This window comes from Chiloscyllium plagiosum, chromosome 4 (genome assembly GCF_004010195.1).
Source record: "Chiloscyllium plagiosum isolate BGI_BamShark_2017 chromosome 4, ASM401019v2, whole genome shotgun sequence".
Taxonomy (NCBI): Eukaryota; Metazoa; Chordata; class Chondrichthyes; order Orectolobiformes; family Hemiscylliidae; genus Chiloscyllium; species Chiloscyllium plagiosum.
Window position 1 is genome coordinate 46,370,948 of NC_057713.1, and position 12,051 is coordinate 46,382,998.

Consider the following 12,051-nt stretch of genomic DNA (forward strand, 5'->3'; position numbering starts at 1 on the left):
TAAACAGTTACGCGGTTTTATCAGTGAACGCTGACGTTTGATCGCTCAGCTAAATTATATCCTATTTTTGCTCTCTACGAGCTGAACATATTTAGTGTCTATTAAAATTCCGAAAGTCAGTTTCAGGTTCATTACTGGCTTTCGGTATCGAACTGATTGGCTTTTTTTTACTATGTTAAGTCAATAACGGGCACAAAGTTACAAAATAAACATATTCGAGTTAAATCAGTCGACAATCTCACCTATCCATGCTTTCTAGTTCCCTAAATATTTCCAGAATGTTTGCTTCAGATATCTAAAAGGAAATTCACTCCATGTTTGAATCTTTTTAGGGTTAATTTTCTAACATCTGTAGTAACATGTCATTAGTGTTAATGCCACAGTATGTACCATTTGCAAGATGCACTGCAGATATTCACCAAAGATCCTTGGACAGCACCTTCTAAATCCAAGACTCCTTCCATCTCGAACGATAAGGACAGCTAATTCGTGGGAACACCACCACTTACAAGGACACCTCCGAGCCACTCACCATCCTGACATGGAAATGTATTGCCATTACTTCACTGTTGCTGAGTCAAATCCTGGAACTCCCTGCCAAACAGGATTGTTGGAATTCCTGGAGCATATGGACTGGAACACCTCAAGGAGGCAGCTGACCACCACTTTCTGAGGGGCAACCTGGGAATGCAGTGAATGCTCGCCCAACCAGTGACGTTTACATGAATAATTGTTTTAAAAATCTTTATACACTTGAACTAACTCTGAGTTGCTGAGTTTGAGTTGCTTTTTCAGATCTATCTTTCTTGAACAGTTTAGCATTTTTTTACCTGACAGGATGAATGTCCAATATTCACAGAACTTTATCATTAACTGTAAAAATCTCTAAATAAGTTAGAAAAAACTACATCCATCTTAAAATATATTGAAAAATTGCAATGTCATCATTCTCCTCACCATTTCATCCATGTGCACTTATCCCAATAACCAGTTGGTGGTGCAAAACTTCAGCATTCATTGCTTATTTCTTCACAACCCAATCCTATATTGTGTGTGTGTGTGTGTGCGTCTGTCTGTGTGTTTATACTCAGCTGCCTACGAATGACTTGCACCAGCTTCCAACAGCATGATTGTCTTTATTCCAGAGCTCTAGATTAATAATTTGAAAAATGCAACTTCAAATCTCACCATGGCAGTTTTAGAATTTTTACTGTGTTCAGTTTACAAATTTGCAAAAAAAAACTTATGACAGTTTTATGACAGTGTTCCCAGAAACAGTGTTTGCATTTTGAACATCTTTAGTTCAGATTTTATGAGCTGCAAGCTGAACTAACGTTGTGCATTTGGGAGAGGGAACTTACTTGGATTCTATGAACCAGGAGGCAGTTACACCTCTGAGGGAAAAGTATCCTGATATGGTCAGAAACAGGAGGGTGTGGCTGCAAGTGAGGCATTAGGGGGACCCAAAGGACAGAATTGCAGGAGGGTCAGCTCCTGCAGTTGTCTTAACAGGTTTGAGGTTCTTTCAGCTTGAATCCTTGATAGTAGGTATTGTGGGATGGATGAAAAAAACATGCCATTGTGATACATGAAGTGTCAAGCGAGGGAGGCAAAAGTGGGAGGAGGGGACAGCATAGTCAGACTGACTGACAGTGTTCTCTACAGCTGTGAGTCCAAATGTCTGTGTTGGCCCATTGTGAGGTGTCAAGATATCTGCTCTGGGCTGGAGAAGAACTTGCGGTTCATCTTGGCACCAGTGAGACAGGCAGAGCTAGAAAAAAAGTTCTGCACAGCCAGTATATGGAACTGACACCAAATTATGAAGAGTCTCAAATCTCTAGATTATTACTTGAGTCATGTAAAAATTGACAGAGGGCAAACAAAGTTAAGGAGATGAATGTGTGGCTGGAAGACTGTTGTGAGAGAAATGGGTTCTGGTTCTCACACTGGTGAAGTTGGATCTGTCCTGTTGGGAAAGTCTACATCTGAACTTTACTGGGACTGATGTTCCTGGAAGCTGCGTTTCGAGGGAATTAGAACAGATGGTGGGGCAAACTAAATGGTGGGGCAAGGGCCCAAATTTGAGATGTCGCGGTGAATCAAAGAATGCAGAAAAAGCAACAGAGGAAGGAATTAATATGGGAAAAGAAAAGCAAACAATGACAGGATGGGACAAAGAATGCAGATCTAAGAGTAAATCAGATAAGACTAGAAGTTAGAAAAATAATAAAAGGACATACTTAAGGCACTGTACGTGAATGTACATATCATTTGAAGCAAAACAGATGAACTAATAGTACAAATTGAGATAAATATGTGCAGTCTAGTGGCAATTACTGAGACATGGCTGCAGGATGACTGAGATTATGATTAGGATTGAAGGGTATGTGACATTTATGAAAGACTTAGAGCTCAAAGTGTAGAGAAGTGGCTCTGTTAATGAAAGATGATATTAGCAAAATAGAGAAGGATAACCCAAATTCCGGAAACCAGAATATAGATGCAGTTTGGGGAAAGATCAGGGATAAAAGTAGGAGGTCACTTGTGGGAGTTGTATACAGGCCCTCCAACAGGAACGACCTGGTAGTACAGGGTATCAAGAAAGTGTGGTGCTGGAAAAGCACAGCAGGTCAGGCAGCATCCGAGAAGCAGGAGAATTGACGTTTCAGGCATTAGCCCTTCATCAAGAGGTGCTTCTGCTCCTTGGATGCTGCCTGAACTGCTGTGCTTTTCCAGCACCACACTCTTGACTCTGATCTCCAGCATGTGCAGTCCTTGCTTTTTCCTAGGGTATCAAGAAAGAAAGAATGGGAGGTGTCAAAAGAGTACAGGCATTATCACGGGGGGGGGGGTTTAACCTACATATAAAATGGAAAGATCAGGTGGAAAAAAAAGGATGAGGAATCCATTGACTGTTTTCCAGATAAATTCTTAGATTGGTATGCTATTGCACTAATGTGGATGAGTTGGACTGAAGGGTCTGTTTCCATGATGTACATCTCTCTATGACTGTAACCAGACAACAGATTAAATTAGACCTGGTTTTGACCAATGAGACTGGATTAATTATTGACTTCATAGTGAAAACATCCCTGAGTAGCAGCAACCATAATATGGTTGAATTTTACATACAGTTTGAGGGAGAAAAGTGTGTGTTTAAGACTAGCGTTCCTTCTAAGTTGCATAGTGGTGCTCGTACACAGCCTTTCCAAGATTCCATGCAGAGTGACTGGCATTGGCATGAGAACCATGGCATTGAGTTCTGGGTCTGAAAGTCATTGCTCCACATGAACCTCAGAGAGTCACGTAACTAGTACGGAAGTTGAGGGAATGCTGTCCAAGAATCAAATATAAACATGGACAATTGTGAGGACATGAAAGCAGAGCTAGAAAAAAGTGAACTGACAATTTTGGTTAACAAATACATCAATAGAGATGTAGTGGCAAACATTAAAAGAGATATTCCAGAAAGTGCAGAATGGACGCATTACAACAAGCAAGAAAGGCTGTATGGGACATACCCACTATCTGTGGTTAATTGAAAATATCAAAAATTGCATTAATCAAAGAAGATATTCAATTGTGCAAAGATAGGTGACAGAGCAGATTAAATAGAGTAAGAAAACTGCAGAGAATTATCAAAAGATAGGGAACAAAATAAAAGAGTACCAGAAAAGGTTATGCAAAAATATAAAAACAGATTGGAAAAATTTCTTTGGACATTCATGCAGTGATGTGAGGCATCAGCAACAGCAGAAATGTACAGTGAGGAGATGTTACCAAAACCAGCATTATGCAAACCTAAAAATCAGATGCCAACCATCAAAGTTGGCAAGCCACAACACTGGACTACATGCATGCTACAGAGTGGAAGCAGCATGCAACAGATCACTAAGCAAACCAACAACCAACTGATTTGATAAAATCCCTGTAGACCTGTTACATTCAATTGTGAATCGTGGCATAGGAAAATCCAAAATATTCCCATCCTCGAGGCCATGGAAGCTCAAAATATCAATGCAAACGACAAGACTTAAGTATTACCAAACCTTGTGTTATAAAATTATTACTAAACAAGTTAGATGTCTGACTGAAATCTGGTTTGTTAGATCATATTTCATTTTGTTTCAATGAAGTAATTTCTTCTACTTCGAAAGAACATGTCAGTAAGCTTTGGCTGATTGAAAAGGACATCGGTAGACTGTACCATTACTGGAAGACCTAACATCTACTAACTCAGTGCCAGCTAGGACAGAAACTGTTGAGGTGCTGGAAAAGGATTTGAGGAGGACAAAGTTTTCAGTCCTGGGACATGGATGTCGCTGGATGGTCAGCATTTATTGTCCAACCCTAGTTGCCCTTGTGAAGATGATAGTGAGCTACCTTCTTGAACTGCTACAGTCCTTGTGCTGTAGATAGACCCATAATGCCCTTGGGGAGGGAATTCTGGTTCATGACAAGGAGAGAGATGTGAAACTGCAGATCCTTCCTGACAACTTCAAATCTGAAGTGTTATGAGATGTTCATGATGTAGTAGGACACCAAGTGACAAAAAAGGCAACTGCTCGAACAAGAGTGTTACTGACTCGGGATGGATACTGATACTGATGATTACTATCCTAATTGTGAGAGGTATACTTTGGCCAATGCAGGGAAGCAACTTCACCCCAGCATGGGATCACTGGTCAGCAAGAGGCCTCTAAAGATTCTTGCAATGAATTTTACAGTCCTTGAACTCCTATTCTAACAGAACTGAACACATTTTCATCCTCCTCGATATCTTTACCAATTTCATGCAGGCCATTTCCATCTGTGAGCAAATGGTCTCAACTACAGCCAGGGTGTTAGTACATGATTGGTTTGTCCATCAAGTGTGCCATGTTCCATTGATCAGAATACAACTTTGAGAGCAAGGTCCTACAGGTGCTTTGCAAGGTCTGTGGCATTGCCAAGAGTTGCATCACTCCACATTATCCAGAGAGTAATGGACTGGGTACACAATTCAACTGTATGACGGTCTGCAGACAGGCCTCCTGAGAGTAAATGAAAGTCAGCTGAATACCATTCCGAGGTGGTTTATGCTTAGAATAGCACCCTGTAGTTATCCACTGGCTGTTCCTTACACTCTCTCTTTCTTTGCATGAGACCCAATCCTTCCCATAGACCAACTCCTTGGAGCCACCACACCCTCTGATAGTCGAGCATCAAGCAAGACTAAGCCTTATATTCAAGATGATGTCCAAAAGGACAGAGGAAGTATTTCTGAGAACAGTAACATTGAGTAATCACAAGACTGTTAAGATTGACCTTTTGATTGGTACAAGAGCATTGCAAAATTGCAGTACTAAAGTTGGGAATAAGATACAGAATATTTGGATCCCTGAACCCCACAGAATCATCAAACGCTGAATACAGGAGGTTATACCTATGTTATTGAACCAATAAATAGAGGCCAGCTTCAGCAAACAGATCATGGAGGGGAGTTGCTTGAAAGGAGACAGCAACTGAACCTGCAAGTACCATTAATCTCACAATGCATTGAGACCAACTGACCTGGATCCTTATATGGGTGATCCACTGCAGAGGCTTCGAAGGTACGGGTACAGATAAGTGGTTGGGAAGGTCTTCTCAACCAAATGCTGGCTATCACCTCAACACTTAACAGTTTCTCAGGCCAGTGATGACAGAAAAGAGAAAGTGTGGACCCACACATTCTAACTGTCATGGTGCAACTGATCCTGCTAACCATGCAACAGCTTAGCAAATGGTTACTATGCACCATGTGCAGTTGCTGGGACAGCATATTTCAAACAGAGAAGGGTGTAACAGAGTCACCAGGAGCAGGTGGCCACCATGTGGGAGGGCAACTGCAACACTTAAACAGACCCTCTCTGGAAATAAGGGTGACTCTAAGGCCTCTTGAGAAGAAGAAACAGATTGACAAAAGGTTCTTTAACCCAATGTAGACCAAAGGCTATATTCCTTGCACATACTATAAATATTTTTTGTTCACCTTCAATTTCCCTCATGTTTGTAATGAGCTAATGCCATTGGAATAAAGAATCCCTGTTTCATCCGTTAGTTCAAATCTCATGTCACAGTTGTAATGACACTGATGCACAACTTGGGCTGAATGTTGCAAGGGCTGCCTTGAAAAAATGGTATAATAATTGAGCACTTGCCAGCATAGCTTTGTATTAGCCACAGTGATACAGTTAATGACAGGGCTATTGCTAAAGTGGGCTCTTGCCGGGGGGAGAAAAAGGAAATTGTAGAAAGTTGTCAGGAATATTACAAGTAAATGATTACTTAGGTTAAGGATTTGCTGTAAGATATCCAGCTATAAGCATGAAGTCAGCCTTAGAATCACTATTATTAAAGCTAAAGAAAATGAAAGTAAAATATATTTGTTCGGTTGATATTTTTAGCAGAAAGTACTCAGCAACAGCTGGAGAGAAATGCTTCCCAAGCTTTTTCCTACTGTGACACCATTCGGCCTATCACGTTTGCACTGACACTTCAAAGAACATCCCAACCAGAGTTCCACTCTATCCCTGTAAACCTGCATTTCCCATGGCTAATCCCTGTAACCCTGCATTTCCCATGGCTAATCCATCTAGCCTATACATTCCTGGACATTACAGACAATTTAACATGATCAATCCACCCAACATACATATATGTGGACTGTGGGAGGAAACCAGACCACCTGGCTGGTGCGCACACAGGGAGAGAACATGCAAACTCCACAGAGACAGTCACACCAAGGTTGGAATCAAACCTGATCCCTAGTGTTGTGTGGCAGCAGTGCTAACCACTAAGCCACCGTGCCACCCTAATAAGAACTGAATAAAATTAAGTTGACCAAGGCAAAACTTAGAAGTATACTATGAGCTAAGAAATTAGGTCAAAGAACCAAGAACAGAAGACTTCAGAAGTCCCAGAATCTATGGAAAGACAGACCAACATGTAATTCATATTTATAATCCATAAACCTGTTAGTTTGCATTCTAAAATAGTGATGGTACTTGTTGCCAGCAATTACTTCCTGCCAATAATCTTATCCTAGAGTTGAATAGAGTCCAAATGCCAACAAGGGTTAGTCATTTGACAGTTCACATTCTTAGTTCAAGCTTCTGCTGAGTAAATAGTAATTTAATTTTCATATTCAGACAGATCAATCAATATTTAATTAAATTAAAGTATTTAAGAATAGACTGAAAAATAACAGAAAATTATCTTAAAATACCGATTACCATGAAATAACACTCAGCAATTGTCAATTTTGAGTGGCTGACAGAACGTTGTTCTCATTGACAAAACAGTATCAAGTTATAATAAAACATAGAACTGTGGATGCTAAAAATCTGAAACAAAAACAGAAATTGCTGGAAAAGTTCAGCAGATCTGGGAGCATCTGTGGAGAAAGAAACTGAGTTAATATTTTGAGTCCAGTGACCTTTATCAGAACTGATAGTAGCTAGGGATATTTATGTTGATGACAGGATGTGGGAGCAGGGTAATGTCCCTAATAAAGTTTATATTTTGGAGGTTCGAGATTGGTTTGATTTTCTGTAAATATTGTAACTGAAGAACATTACGAAAGCTTTTCATGTCTACATTTAGACGTAAGATGGTAGCATTGCCACAGTGTGCTTTTAAAAATATAAAAAGCAATGATAATAAAAGATATTGGAAGAATTTTGTTGACATATCTATTGCAGTAGTTCGCTGGAGATCGAGCTTGGCCATCCCCAAAGTCATCCCGAAAGTTAAAGATTGTATAAAAGTATGAAAATTACACATCTGTAAGACCTGTTGGCAGATACCATGGACCAGGTTTCTGTACTTAACAAGATTTGCTGTTTACTGCAAATAAATAGACACTCTCTGCAGGTAAACCCTTACAAACATTAACATATAAACCCTGCTAAAATTATAACCCCCTCATGAAACTCCCCCTACACACAGACACATAAAATGGAGGGAAATACTGGGAAGGCAGGTACACTTGTTCACAGGATTCACGGAGATGATCCTTTGGCTTGTCAGATCTCACTGCTTGCCATTCTTCCTTCTCTAGTATCTTCACATGCTTGCGCGAGGCACAGGTCAATTAGTTCACACTTGTAATGTCTTACATTTGTTGGTTAAGAACCACAGCCTACAGAAACTAATGAGGGGAAATAAACTGGTCTTCTGCTGGCTGAGGTATCATTTACTGTAGAAGAAAGGACAGCTCCGTCCTTTTCAGAGGTTTAATGGCTTCCACTCATTCACATGTTTGTTGGCAGACATAGTGCTTAGGTGAACAATAACACCGGACATTCTGGTGCAAAATGCACAACTCAGTGGCTGGGGAAGTGTGCTTACTGAGTTTTTATGTGCTTATGTATTGAATTCAAAGTCAGTCGTGGTTTAACCTCCAGAATAACAGGAGCTCTGGGCTGAGTCGGCAGCCAGTCCTCCATTGCTGTCTCTCAGTTGCTGATATGCTTTCCATGCAAGAAATGACTGGGCCCAACTCACAGAGAAAATCACTACTGGATGCTGACATCCTTGAAATTGTAACTCACATTAACTGATCTTAATGCCTCTGGACCACCAAAATGTGTGATCTCCTCGCCTGTTCTTCCTTCCTTAATTTTCTAAGTGTTGATGTACATGGTTGGAGTAGTGAAGAAATTCCTACGTGGTCTGAACTTTTTTTTGATAAAGCATATCTTTGAGTTCAGTGTAAAAGATTTCACTGAGTTTATTTCAAAAAATGAAATCTCAAAACCAAAGTTTGGTGAACACACTTCCACTTATCTCAGTAAGGGATGGAAATAAAAGGAGGAAGAAAGGAAATCAAACAATGCCTCGCTAATTCAGGCTCAAGAGGGGAAAAATAATATAAATTCATCCGATATATCGATCACCCCTTTGTCAGTGACACCAGTCCATGTAGACATCAACAGCTTGGTGTGCTGCAAACTCACACTAATTCCACAAAGTCATTCAAAGTTAGTAAAATTCAACCAGCAACTCTCTTGAACATAGCTGATAATCTTTCTGAATTGCACTGGTGGGAGGAATCTTCCTGTTGCTGAATGAATCTTTAAGGGACAGGAGACAGAACTATGCTGGCCAGGCAGGAGAGCTGAAATCACATAGATAGGTTATACCCTAGAAACTGTAGCCAAATTGATCAGCCGAAGGCGTGGATGTGGGATCATAGAGGGCACATGGATGCCTGAATTCACAGATGATGTTTTCAACAGAGAAGTCAGAAAGTAACATTTAAAATCAAATTGTAAGATGGCCTTTTGTAGTGTTTTGCCCACTCCCTTGAAATTAGAAAGTTTCTGTGGGTGTAACTCCACATGGCTTTGTATTTTTGGATATAATTAATCTTTCTTTTAGTTTTCCGTAAGGTGTGATTGAACAAATAGAATGACTTATTTGATTCTTGATGGAGCATCTTTTCTTTCTTTGAAAGATATCCAGTAAGGAACATCAAGCATGCAAAAATAATGAATAATTCAAAAAATTACGTACAATTTATTTTAAAAATTCATTCATGGGATGTATGCATCACTGGCTGGGCCAGCATTTATTGACCATCACTAGTTGCCCGTGAGTCGTGAGCTGCCTTCTTGAACCGCAGCAGTTCATGTGCTGTAGATAGATCTACAATGCCTTTAGGCAGAGAATTCAAGAATTTTGACCTAATGGAGGAATAGTGATTAAATTTCCAAGTCAGAATAGTGAGTGGTCTGCAGGTGGTAGTGTTACCACATATCTGCTATCCTTAGCCTTGTGTATCCTTGGGTCAAAGGATCATTGGTGAATTTTTGCACTGCATCTTGAGGGTTTTACATGCTGCTGCCACTGAGCGCCAGTAGTGGAGAACCTACATTACATTTTGGTCTTTGTTCTTTTGGGCATTTTCCAGGCATTGTTGACAATATATTTGTCCTCCATCCCCCACCTGAGCTGATGTGTTGTCCTTGACTTCACATTAACACACAATCATGAACTGCTCGAAATGTGTAACCACTGTTGGTGCAGTTGTTAGTCCACTGAGTATAGTAGAACATTAACCCAAGGTTTCAATTTGTTGCTAGGATTCTATTTATTCACTCCCATCATTCCTGAAGATGTGGATAGTCACTATCTATCAGTAAAGGTTTTGCCTATCTTTACATTACCTCACTAAATAACATTTTCTTCTTAATTATCATAGATTTTCAATTACTAGCATCCAGGATAAATACTTTAACAAAGCAAATGGAATTAAAAGATCTTATAGCCTTTTCTTTGTTCTTAAACTGTATCCAAATTGTAAATATAGTTCCCAAACATTTAATTTATTTCCAATCAAAATTTTGTTCCATATATACTAGCCTCATCAGCACTTTCCTTTTGCTATTTAATCCTGACATTTGGTAATTCAATTAAATTATATAATGATAAATGACTACAAGTTTTAAAACCAACACAAATTAACCACTGCCATCACAAACAAAAACAAACTGCAGATGGAGCATCTTCAGGAAGAAAACAGAGTTAACATTTCAAGTCTGACGACTCTTCATCAGAATCATTTCCATCTTCTCTTCTGTCTGAGACATCTCATTATTACCATTCGTTCTCATTCCCGAGTCTTTGAGAAGCTACAATAAAATACACGTTCATTATTCTCAAAACAGAAATCAAACATTTCCATTTGATTCTAGGCATTAACATCTCCTGCATGTTTATTGTTTACACTTAGATATCACCCAGATTTTCAAATGTCCATTGCTAAATTCTTTTAGACATTTTACAACTTAAAAATTATTCCAAATTTAAATAATGGTGATTTTGAGTTAGCTGGTTTGCTTTCATTTTAAACGTCTTATTATTTAGCTTGAGGCATCATAGAGGGTGGCAACGATCAAAATGTACACTGGGTGGGAGATTTCAATTTTCAACACCAAGATTGATTTGGCAGCAGCACTACTGATTGAACTGGTTGGGTCCTAAAAGACATAGCTACTAGACTGGGTCTGCAGCAGATTGTGAGGGAATCAAAAGAAGGAATAACATTCTTAACTTGCAGTTTACCAAAAACCGGCCACAGTGCTCGTATCCATGACAGTATCAGTAAGAGTAACCATTGCACATTCTTTATGTAAATGAAGTTTGAGGAAATAAATTTCATTACCTTTATAGTATTTTCCATCACGTTTTGTGGCACTATCACGGTGATAAATGATATAAACTCTGAACAGATCTACCAACTAAAGACTGGGCATCCATGAGGTGTTGTGGGCCATCAGCAGTAGCAGAACTGTACTCGAACACAATCTTCAATCTTATGGCCTGGCACAGACCCAAACCTACCATTACAATCGACTCAAGGAATCAAACCTGGTTCAATGAAGAGAGTCAGATATGTCAGGAGGACACTGGACATATCTAAAATTGAGATGTCAACCTGGTGAAGCCCAAAACAGAATTACCTGCATTCTAAATAGCATAAGCAAAAACTAATAGACAGAGCTAAGTGATCCCACAAATAATCTGGATCATATTTAAGCTCTACAGTGCTGCCATATTATTTTGAATTGTGGTAAACAATTATACAACTCACCAGAGGACAAATATTCTTGTCCTCAATGATGAGAACCCAGCACATCAATGCAAAAGATAAAGCTGAAGCACTTGCAACAATCTTCGCTCTTCAAGGTTTGTGAGAAGATTTGTAGCTCGGGTGCTCGTTGCTGTGGTTCTGTTCGCCGAGCTGAAAGTTTTTGTTGCAAACGTTTCGTCCCCTGTCTAGGTGACATCCTCAGTGCTTGGGAGCCTTCTGTGAAGCGCTTCTGTGGTGTTTCCTCCGGCATTTATAGTGGCCTGTCCCTGCCACTTCCGGTTGTCAGTTTCAGCTGTCCGCTGTAGTGGCCAGTATATTGGGTCCAGGTCGATGTGTTTGTTGATGGCGTTTGTGGATGAGTGCCATGCTTCTAGGAATTCCCTGGCTGTTCTTTGTTTGGCTTGCCCTATAATGGTAATGTTGTCCCAGTC